Source organism: Montipora foliosa, unplaced genomic scaffold, assembly GCF_036669935.1.
Source record: "Montipora foliosa isolate CH-2021 unplaced genomic scaffold, ASM3666993v2 scaffold_485, whole genome shotgun sequence".
In the NCBI taxonomy this organism is placed as follows: Eukaryota; Metazoa; Cnidaria; class Anthozoa; order Scleractinia; family Acroporidae; genus Montipora; species Montipora foliosa.
Window position 1 is genome coordinate 555,001 of NW_027179795.1, and position 12,500 is coordinate 567,500.

A 12,500-nucleotide genomic window follows, 5' to 3' on the forward strand; every position below is an offset into this window, starting at 1 on the left:
TATTAAGCAGAAAGACCTTCCCGACTCAAGTGGAAAAGGTGAAGAAAATTTCTGAAACAAAGCAGTTGGTCTACAGAACAGTCTTTTTTTTCCTTTACCTAACCTATCTAAGCACTTTCTCCAAGACAGCAAGTGTTCTTCCCCTTGCCTGTCGAACAGTGTGCCTTGACGAAAGACTTGAAAAGTGCGATACGTTTCTAAACGTTGACTTTAATGTCAAGTGTTCCAGCCAAGAATTCCGACGATTCGTGATTGTTGCATATTGCGGTATTTTTTACATCATGTTTCTACCTATTGCTGTCTTGGTGGTTCTGTGGAGGCACCGAAAGTCATTAAAGAAACATGGCGACGGAGGTGACGACGAATCCACACATTCTCAGCATTCAATTCCAGAAATTGTCGCAGGATTACACTTTTTATTCGCAAATTACAACACTCACTCATGGTATTGGGAACTTGTTGAAACAGCTCGAAAGGTGACATTAACTTCAGGCATTATCCTGATGGGAGGTGAGAGCAGAGCCTACGTTGGGTTAGCATTGATTATATCAGGTCTCTATGGTATGCTCTTTGCGTACAAGCGGCCAATAGCGGACCCATTTGAGAACAGCCTGATGGTTTCTTCCCTTGCTGTCACAGTCGTCAACCTCGCAATAGGTGTTGCCAGTAGAATACCAGCAGAGAGCACACAATCCTCGGTGGACTCATACATGGACCATATCATGTTCAGTGCATTGGTATTTGGAGCAAATATTCTGGTTATTGCAATTCTTGTGGGTAAGTATTTTTGTTCATATTTAACATGGTACTACGAGCCAAAAACAAAAGATTCTTTTCAAAACAATGTTAACTAAGCACTAACTGACCCAAGTTTTACGTTCTGATTTTAAAAAGACACCTGTTTATTTTAACTGGAATTTTCTTATTTATTGGTCCGCCAATCTTAAGAGAGCTGGGTCGAGGAGAAAATGACGTCAAAGACTCACTAGTTTAAGAATGCAATGCGTGTGTACGCGGCTGAATTAATATGCAGCGTGGGAGTTTCGGGCCTTCAGACTTTTAAACCCGTGTTTTAAATATATAATAAGTTGCGTTTACACGCTGAAATTTTAAGCTGGTGAGTAAATGACGTCATTTTCTCTAGATCCAACCCTCTGAGGTCAATCGGTCAGTTTAAAACGTCAGTAATGGCGGACCGTGAAAAAACTCAAAGCCCAAAATTTTGCCAGTTAGGTGTTAAACGAACACGCTTTCAATATCTGAAGAATAAAGGAAATGATCTTTTGATCATAGTACCACTTTAAAATGAAATCATAAAGAGTTGGGGACAAACTCTAACCCTAACATACAGCCTTTCACTTTACCTGGAAGATACCGCGCTACGATTACGAGACAGAGTCGGTTTGTACTTTGCTGGTCCCAATTTTTTTTTTTTTTAATTTTCTTCAGAGAGCAAACTTACAGACTTATATTTAAAGTGCCCCCTTAATCCTCTTTAGCTATAGATCGATCCGGAGGTACGAAGTCGTTTCCATACTTGATCTCCGAGAGGGTGGGGAGTGGTACTTTTTACTACCCAATAATGTGCACACCATAATTGAATTTGACGAATCCAAAAAAAGTAATAAATGATTGTTATCATATGGTGACCTAGTTAAGAGGATGGTTGTTCATTCCAGAAAAGCCAAAGGCAACTGTGGAGGTCCGAGTTTCTGGCACGGGGAGTGATTTAGAAAAGAATGTTGATCTATCAGTTTGTGATCTTGCCCCAGCGCAGTCACAAATGGATTTATTTTTAGATTCACTTTGCGAGCGAAACAAACAAAGGGCCACCAATTTTAACCAATCACAAGAAGCCATGTCGCGCGTGACTGATTCTGCCATGTTTTTCTCCGGGACATGAGAACTGATTTTCCCGGTAAAGGGTTTTTTTCAAAATAGACTCATTTTGACTGTGCTGGGGAGCCCACCCATATTATAACAACACTCTTGTCCGTGCATACGGCGAGAGCTACTGAAATTTCAATTGACCAATCAGAAATCAACGAGCGGGAAAACTGTGCTATCCGACGTCACGTCAATTGCTCGAAATTAAAGGACCAGAAAACCATTAAAAGATTTTGTGGCAACTCTTTTGTCAACAAACTTTGGCGCCAAAATTGGGTTGCCAGCGAGGGGTGATTTAAACGTGAGCTGTTGTGCTTTTTTCTAACTAATTTGAGAGTTCAGTCTGTTATTTTTGAATAAAGTGTAAGAAGTCGTCAAAACTGTATTGATAATGTATTTCTTTGTGTTCACGCCGCAAAAAAGGACTTTAATGGCGTCCTTTCCACAGGGTAGATTGACAACAACGGCGTTTACGTACAGAAGTGCACCGTTTCCGGTGAAAGGGCAAAGGATTGACAGGATAGCCCAGCTTTGACTGCCGCCTGCATTGCGGGCTCGGGTTCCGTATGCAAGGATCTAATTCACTCTTCTTTGGCATCAGGAAAATCTGTTTGCTCATTACTTTCCATCTTGTGGTATAACAAAGATTGATTGAGTTGCAATGTCAAAGTGACGTTGCCTACTATTGTTACTGCGCATACGTTCTGCGCATCTCGAGATACTCGGCTTTCCTATGGGTGGCGCTTACTAATACAGGGCTATTTCTGCATGGTTTAAAACTATGGGGGAGAAAGCAGAACTTAGCAAGTGCTCTTGGTATCCAAAAAGAAAATTGGGAGTAACCACGTATTTTTCAGAGATAATTATACTTCAATTTGGAAAAAAATGCTATACATTGCTTTGTCTTTTAAGTTTTTTGCAAATATCGTTGATTAATTATCTTCGAAAAATGCGTAGTTACCCCCAATTTTCTTTTTGGATTTCAATAACACTTGTCAAGTCTGCTTTTCCCGCACATTCAGTAAACCGCGCAAAAATACATTTAAATTAGTAGACACCCTTCTTAAATTTAGCCAACTCAAACAAAGAGGCTAAGTGGCAAAGCTCAACTATGCTGTGTGTTCTTTTTTAACCTACCATACGAGTTGTGTTTACTAAAACAAAGTAAGTTCTTTTAGAAATTTTCACTTAATTTTGATCGAAAACACTTCAGCATCTTGCAATATGATTGGAATACAGTGACACGAACAAACATCCGGGCATTTACAACCACTGGGAACAAAAAAAACAGCCGGTCGAATACGCATTTTGCAGAGTACCAAGCTCCGTTGTTGGGCTTTTCGTTCACTAGCGATACCATACAAACGTATTCACTTCTTTTCTTTCTTCTTTTTTTTAGTCCAGTACGTCAGGTATTTTTGCCGCTATATCAAAGAGTGGCGTAAAAATCCACAATGGTCTTTTTCGTGCTGCCTAGCGTTGCTTTTGCCTCTTAATGACCTCCACAACGAAATACGAGGAATGACAGGGAAAAATTTGCTGAATGAACAAGTGCAAACTGGTAAGTTTAACATGCCAACAGTATCTAGTACGTTAAAGGAAAGTGGAGCAGTAAGCTTTGAACTTGTTACTATTCATGAGCAGCCGAAAGAGTCAGTTAAACCTCGATCAGTCAACTTTGGCTTTGAAGAAAGCGACAAAGGTGGCCTTGAAGAGGAAGATACTGACAAAGTGGCATTTAAAGCAAGAAAGAAAAGTAGATCAGTAAGCTTTGCACTTGCTGCTATTCATGAGCAACCGAAAGAGTCAGCTGAACCTCGATCAGTCAACTTTGGCTTTGAAGAAAGCGACAACGGTGGTCTTGAAGAAGAAGATGCTGAGAAAGTGGCATTTAAAGCAAGAAAGAAAAGTAGATCAGTTCGCTTTGCAATTGCTACTATTCATGAGCAGCCAAAAGAGTCAGTTAAACCTCGATCAGTCAACTTTTGCTTTGAAGAAAGCGACAACGGTAACCTTGAAGAAGAAGAAGATGCTGACAAAGCAGCATTTAAACCACGAAAGGAGAGTGGAGCAGTAAGCTTTCAACTTGCTACTATTCAAGAGCCAGTTGAACCTCGATCAGTCAACTTTGGCTTTGAAGAAAGCGACAACGGTAACCTTGAAGAAGAAGATGCTGACAAAGTGGCATTTGACAGAAGAAAGGAAAGTGGAGCAGTAAGCTTTGAACTTACTGCTATTCAAGAGCCAGTTGAACCTCGATCAGTCAACTTTGGCTTTGAAGAAAGCGACAGCGGTGGCCTTAAAGAAGAAGATGCTGACAAAGGGTCATTTGATGCAAGAAAGGAGAGCGGAGCAGTAAGCTTTGAGCTTTCTACTATTCATGAGCAGCCGAAAGAGCCAGCTGAACCTAGATCAGCCAATCTTGGCTTTGAAGAAAGCGACAAAGACGGAGATGCTGACAAAGGGGCATTTGATGCAAGAAAGGAGAGCGGAGCAGTAAGCTTTGAACTTGCTACTATTCATGAGCAGCCGAAAGAGCCAGCTGAACCTCGATCAGTCAACTTTGGCTTTGAAGAAAGCAACAACGGTGGGCTTGAAGAAGGAGATGCTGACAAAGGGGCATTTGGCACAAGAAAGAAGCTGGATCATCACGCAAACCCGAGAGCGACATTCGATACTCATTTCTGACTGGCTGGTTTGAAGTATTAACTGGACTGACTGAAGATTATCGCGGACAACGGCATTCTTTAGTAGAAATATAGAACCTTAAGTCCTTCAATAATGTAACCTGGCAACATATGATTATCTTATTTGATCGTAAAATCGTTATTAGGAATAGAACATAAAAGATCACCTCCACGTAAGTCTCAAGGTTTGAAATTCCTCACGGCACATTCCTTTAATTTATTCCCCACCGGATCGAATTCTTCCAAAAACAACAACCAAAGCAAGGATATTGACATGAACCGATCACCAACCTGCCGTGTCCAACCCATACTGATACACAGCTAGTCGACAACCTAAACCAACAGTATAACTGTGAGCATAGCCTTGAGACAAGTAATGAACGAGGTTCAAGAGTCTTTTATTGAGTTCATATACACGACGTAAATAGTTTCAGATTTTATAACCAAAGGAATTTTTTGAAAGAATTAAAAGTGTTTGTTCTCCTGTCCGACCAGTTGTGCCTGGGGGCCCAGTGTGCCAGACTGGTTGAGGGCTCAGCGTTGTCACTTTGCTGTTTTCCAAGACAGAAAGCGATGCTCCGAACTGTCTGTTCTCACTCAGGTGTACAGATGGTCGTCGGCAATATACTGCAGAGAACGAACATGCTCCAGTTTAGTGTCCCGTCTAGGGGTGAGTAGCAATAGTCTCAGTCGCTTCATACTACAGAAACCGGGATAAGCTCCATCAGTGTGAACCCTCGGGCCTTGAAAGCGAGTTCGCTTTGCCTTGCATTGTCACAACCATGATGTGTAATAATCTGGATAATATCGTACTTTACAGGAATCTAATTATCTGGAGCATTCAGTTGTTATGTTCTGATCAATGAACAAGCTTAGGAGAAGACAACGTCATCCGCGAGTTTAGTGAAGTAACTGAAAAGGAAAGTACTGCGTGTGCAGCACTATGTCATCTTAAAAAGTAATTTCATTGTATGAACAATATCAAGCCTTCCAAAAATGGAATCGTGTATACGTGTGCTGACGAAGAGACTCGGTGGTTAAGATGGACTCTCCTGATTGTGGACTGTTAACTTGTAAAAATATCAAACATAATGAATTGTACAATTTATTGCCATGCATGGTTATGCCTTCTTAACTTTGCTTAACCTTATCGTTGAAGGCCTTTGGAACTTACTCAAGCTTTTTAAGCTGGTGAGCTGCCAAAATGTAGCTTAATATATGTACTTATATACTTATAATACTTAAAAGACCTGGTAGTGATTGAATGCATGATAGTTTATACCGCGTACTTTTGTTTCTAAAATTGCTATATACTTTTAATTAGTAGTTCTGTTTATATCTTGTGATGTTGCCAGGTAGCTGCTTAGCCTCAATAAAAGAATGCCGGATTCATTAAAGTAAGAAAGATAATTTTCTTTAACTTAAAACAAAATCACCCTAAACTTCCAAGGCCTTGAGCAAGATTTGGCATCTCCTGGAGTTCTCAATAATAATACCATGTGAGATGGGGAAGTTGAAACATAGGCACCAAGGTCCAAAAAATGGGATAGAGCGGGTTAGGGGATCCTCGCGGTAGCTTGCATCCAGGCTTGATTAAAAAGGCAAAGATAAACATTACATGTAAGGAAAAACATGAATGATAATAGAGACATTAAGATACCCCGAAGTCGGTTTACAGGTAACGGGTAGCACCATATCTTTTTCATTGTGCGATGACGAAGTCGATCTTACCCGGTAGACCCAGTCGTTTTTCCGGGGTCTAGAGACCAGTTTACCCATAAAAATTACAACTAGCGACAGAGGGGAAATGATGGAGAAACGAGTTAGTTTTCATCATCAGAGTACTTTCTAAACAGAGAACATTCGTAAGGACGAATTTTGGATATATTTGATAGCCTTTCTTAAACAATTCAGTGAACTTATTTCTGAAGAAGAAGAGCAACCTTGCTGCCGAGTCGGCCATCTTTGTAAACAATCGTTACCAATCCCCGCCCGTTAACTCTACGGGTATGGCTGCATGGAAATTTTACTTGAACGGGAACACTACCCGTACCCGTAAACCGGTATATGTTGCAGGTAAAATCCGCTTTCAGGTTGAATCGGTTTTTACGTCACGGTCGCCATGTTAGAGCCCCTAAAGAAAGAAACGGCGGCCATGTTGGAGCCCCGACCAAATCCTCCGGGAATTCAACGCTATTATAATGCAAACGTTTTCTTTTGTTTTCGTTGAAAAACATGGCTGTTGATCACGTGAGTGTAAACCAACAATTCAGTCTGATCATTACAACATGGTAAGGGAACAAAGAATTGTACTACTTACTTTCCGGTACTCGAACTCGCACCCTCCAGATCTGTAGTACTGTTTCTTCACTGGTACACTACAACGACGAACATGCTAAACCCAGCACATTACCTCTCATTATTTACTTTTCTATGATTGACCAATTAATATCAATATCTCTATGTGTACAGAACAGATTGACATCATCAGAAAATACGTGAGATTCGAGAATTTTTGAGCAATGATAAAAATCATTACTATATAATAAAAACAAAATTGAAAAAAAGCTGGATCGGCTAAAAGCTCGTTATTACCCAATCAGATTCAAGGATTTAGCATTCCGGCCCGCTGAGATGGTTCGGGAAAAAAAATTAATGTTTTTTTATTTAATTCAGCGTTTGTTATGTTTTAAATTATCAATATCTCTATGCAATAGAACAGATTGGCATCATCAGCACATAGGTGAAATTCAAGAATTTTTGAGCAATGATAAAAATCATTAATATATATTAGAAACAAAATTGGCCGGAGAACTGATCCTTGAGGATCACCACAAGGGACTGTGACAGGATCAGATGTTACACCATTTACCGTAACCATTTTTTTTACGGTTTTTGAGAACAGGTGTCGCCGGATCTGTTATTGAGGGTGTTATGCAATACGGAATTTATCCTTCTTGCACACGTTTCTACAACGGGACATACTGATACGGTAGGCACGGGTGGCTAAAGGCAGTGCCTAAATTCACTGTAGATCAAGGGGCACTTAAACCAGAAGAATCGGATAAACAGGCCGGGAATCTTGGAACTGAAGAAAGCAATATTAGATGAATTGTAGAATAGGAAAAATAGGAGAATTTTAACTCTCAAATAGCATGTTCGTATTTCGGTCTTAATTGGCTTTCACACTTTTTCAAGTGCAGTCTTCCGCTGCAAAACAAGCTTTTTTGTCCTCCGTTTATGAGGAAAAGTTTATCTCAAGCTCTTATCGTACTCTTCTCCTTTTTAGCCATTATCGCACGCCAATGGAGACGAAAAGACTTGGTTTGCGGCTTAAGACTACACTTCAAAAAAGTGTGAAAGCCAAGACCGAAAAAGAGCATGGTTTAACCAGGTCTTCAATTTGTGGAGGCCGTTATCGGACATTCAAAACTCAACTCCTGCCTATAGTTAAACGCTATGCAGATAACACAGCTTTTGTTAAGCAGAGAGTAACTGTCATTTCCTACGGCAAGTTCTCCCGAGTATAATTTCATTCCTCGATCGGGCTATGGGACAAAGAGCTTACGGTCGCACCGGGTTCGAAAGCGGCTTCTGGACCATAGGCTGAATTTGGCTTCGGTGGTCGTGAATTCAACTCAACCATATTTGGTAGACCGCACCATCCTTGAACATGTTATTCACAAAATCCTTGCTGATTGGCATTCTCCCGCAGGACTGGAAACTCACTAGCATTGTACCCATCTTTAAGAAAGGAAAAAGGGGTCTTTATCTCTAAAGTTCTCGAGTGCTGTCTTCTTGCGGGTCTACGGGATCATAAATAGTAAACACCCGCATGGTAGAACCTAGAATTTAAGAACCTGTTAGGCTATAAATACTAAAATTTCATTTTAGAGCCCTCTTACATAAAAGCCTGGATCCCGTTTCTCGAAAAGTCCCGAAACTTTACCTGCCATTTTCTGATGTCACAATTTCCTTTGTATCTCCAGAACGAAGAGGATTTAAGTTGTCAAACTTTACAGTTATTTTTCTTTTTGTTACCTTGAAAACAGTTTAAATGATCGGCTCTCCAAAATAAGCGGTTAGCAGTTTCACAAATAGCTTTTCGGGCCCGAAAAGTTTTCGGGACTTTCGAGAAACGGGCCCCAGGTTAGCCTAAAAAAAATTAAGCAGGTTCTGATTTTCAAAATATGACCTTGCAATTTCAGGCGACTGAAACACATTGCACTTTAAACTGCACAGATCTTGTTCAAAACGTATTTTTCGTGGTTATGAAATATAAAGGTATCCTCAGACAGTTACCCGAGAATTGCACAGTGTAACAGCGCCTTTACGAGTGATACTACACTTTTAGTTCTAGTAAAACTTTGTTCGAAACGTTATAATAGTGTGTTCATAGTACCGACTGATGGCATGACAGCTATCACAGTCTGAAGTCCCGACGATCAGTTCCGACCTTCACCGCGTTATACCGTTCCTGACAGAAAGCACGAAAGGCCAGTTTTTTGCTACGAGGATAACAATGAAGAATCCCGGATTCATTAAAGAAAGAAAGATAATTTCCTTTAACTTAAAACAAATCATCTCAAACTTCAAAAGCCTTGAGCAAGATTTTTCCATCTCCTGGAGTTCTCAATAATAATACCATGTGAGACGGGGAAGTTGAAACTTAGGCACCAAGGTCCAAAAAATGGGATGGAGTGGGTTAGGGGATCCTCGGTAGCATGCATCCAGGCTTGATTAAAAAGGCAAAGATAAAAATTAAGATAATAAAGACATTAAGAGACCTCGAAATCGGTTTACGGGTAACAGGTAGCGCCATATCTTTTTCATTTTGCGATGACGATATCGATCTTACCCGGTAGACCCAGTCGTTTTTCCGGGGTCAAGAAACCAGTTTACCCATAAAAATTACAACTAGCGACAGAGGAGACATGATGGGAGAAACGAGTTAGTTTTCCTCATCGGAGTACTTTCTAAACAGAGAACATTCGTAAGGACAAATTTTGGATACATTTGATCGCCTTTCTAAACAATTCAGTGAACTTATTTCTGAACAAGAAGAGCAGCCTTGCTGCCGAGCCGGCCATCTTTGTAAACAATCGTTACCAATCCCCGCCCGTTAACTCTACGGGTATGGCTGCATGGAAATTTTACTTGAACGGGAACACTACCCGTTCCCGTAAACCGGTATATGTTGCAGGTAAAATCCGCTTTCAGGTTGAATCCGTTGTTACGTAGGTTATATTCATGATCCGCATTTTACCTAGGTTGAATTATGCACTAAACTTGGTAAACTTAGTTTAACCCCCCCACCCCCCCCCCCCCCCTCCACTAATAAAAAGGATACTTATACTTTCCTATCTCAAGTTCTGTCTTAGACTTTGGTGTCATCTTATCGGTTTCTGATACTTTTCTATACTTTTAGTTCTTGCTTCTAGTAAAACTTTGTTCGAAACGTTATGATAGTGTGTTCATAGTACCAATACAAGGAGGGATTATGTTTTTTTTTTAAACGTTGGCCGTGTAGAACTTATATTTGAACAGACTGATTAGAGTGTAATGTGAAGTGGTAAGTTTTTACCCCATATGAAATGTGAGCGTTAGCCCTACTGATGGAAATGGGCTCACACAAGGACAGAGAAAAACTCTGACCAGGGTAGGCCTGCGGGTAGTTCCCACGGCCTGCTCTCGTCTGACCTTGTAGCTCAGTCGGTAGGGCAGCGGTGATCTAACCCGAAGGTCATGGGTTCAATTCTTACCCTGGTCAGAGTTTTTATCTGTCCTCTTTCTATCAGTAGGGCTGACGCTCACATGGTTCACATGGGGTAGATACTTCACATTACACTCTAATCAATTAAGTCTGTTCATAGTACCGACTGATTGGAATGACAGCTATCACAGTCTGAAGTCCCGACGATGAGTTCCGATCTCCACCGCGTTACACCGTTCCTGACAGAAATCACGAAAGGCCAGTTTTTTTGCTACGAGGATAACAACGAAAAAAGCACTATTTTGTCGCTAGAAATTTTCTCCTCACTTTTTCCTCCAGCCGGGCTTCACGATTTGATGAGGGCCAGTCTCTTGCTTCTCAAGTTGCCTCGTTCATGCCTAAAAAGAATTCTGGGTAATTAATTGTGTCATTTCACAGGCAGGAAAGACCTTCGACCCCCATTTCATAGATTTTTTAATCGGAGCAAAAACCAGGTCTATTCCTTGGTAATACTCATCTGACTGTAACTTCTCATTCCCTGCTAAGGATGCATTAGTGATTTTACAATGGAAATAGACAATAATCTGGATTTTTCTGGTCATATATCAAGTGAATGCAAAATGATTAATAATCAGCTTAACGAATTTTTGCCACATTTTTTATAATTTCTACTCTTTCTGGCATTTTTGCGATGAAAGCAACACCGCGAAACCACCTTGTCCATACCATTGCTACCTCTTTCGAACGAAGCTTTCTCGACATAACTGTCAGGATGTGGAATAACATACCTGATAATGTCGTGGATGTTTTCCAAGATTCTGGAATGTGCGCTTTCAGGCATCGCGTTCATACGCACCTCTCGACCTTCAGAGCCACACGACTGTCTAAATGTCTTTTACATGCAAATGCACTTTCAACTTACTTTTCTTATTTTTGTATTAAATTCATCAACTCAAATTTTGAGCCGCAGTGAGCCACTGATTGGCCTGCGAGATCTTTTTACGTCTGTCGGCTACTGCTCATCATTTCACATAAAAAAACGTATTGAGCAACTGAGAAAGCACGCGAAACCGGTCCGAAGCCCAAAACTCCCTCACAACCGACGGCCTAGGACAGGAATATCTCAGGACTATTATCATCATCAGGGGCTTCAAGAAGGGTTGCAGGTCTATTCAATTCTTTGTAAATAAATTCACAGAGAAAATAATTTTTAAAAATGCGTTCGCCCTTCGACAGAGAGAAGACATTCACTCTGTCGAAGGGCTAACGCTAGAAACATCAGCTTTCAAATTCGTCTCCAGTGGTCAATTAACCATATGAACACAGTTTTTAAACCCATTTCTTTGTTTTGCTTCCCCACTGACGCAGCATCACAGTATGTTTAGATAATTAACCCCTTTTTGCAAAGATTTTGATTGCTTGCGTTGAGCCTTTTGCAGTCTTAACAGGACTGGTAATTATATTCTGAAAATATTGCTACTGATCTGTACGGGTCCCGAAAAAAAAAAGGGTGAAGAATGGCATGGAGGGTGGAATGGTCTGGACCGAGAATTAATGTGAAGAGCGCTTTCTTTCTGCCTCACGTCACTGTAGTTTTCCAGAAAGACTGACCTTTGTTTTTTACCACGCAGTTATGTAAATTTGCTCATTTAATTATCGGACACAATCATCAAAAACTAAGTTAGAAGCAGTTTTAAACTGATTGTAACCAAGGGCCCGTTTGTCGAAACCTGCAAGCAGTCTCTTTCCATCTTCCTAGAAAAATCTGCTCTGTCAGCGGCCTCGATTCAGGGACATTTCGTATTGAGCATATAAATGTATTTGGGTGTCAGTCGTGCATGACCGGTGACTGCAGAACAAAGAGTCGGGATATACGAACAACTCTGGCAAACACACGCAGGGTTTGAGAAACGGGCCCCTGGTCACAATCAGTTTAGAATTGCGTCAAAGTTAGTTTTTGATGATTGTATCCGATAATTAAATGTGGTAAATTTATAAAAGCGTAGTAAGAAACAAAATTCAGTCTTTCTGGAAAACCGAAATGAGACAGAAACCTGTGTGAGCCATTTAAAGTGATTTTTAATGAAAATAAGTGCTCTTCACATTAATTATCTGTCCAGATCAGTTCGAGTTTAAGTAATGGTTTGTTCCTAAAAGGGGCCACTCAGTAAATATTGCTCTGGCGATGAGAAAACAAAAATACGCAGCAAAGA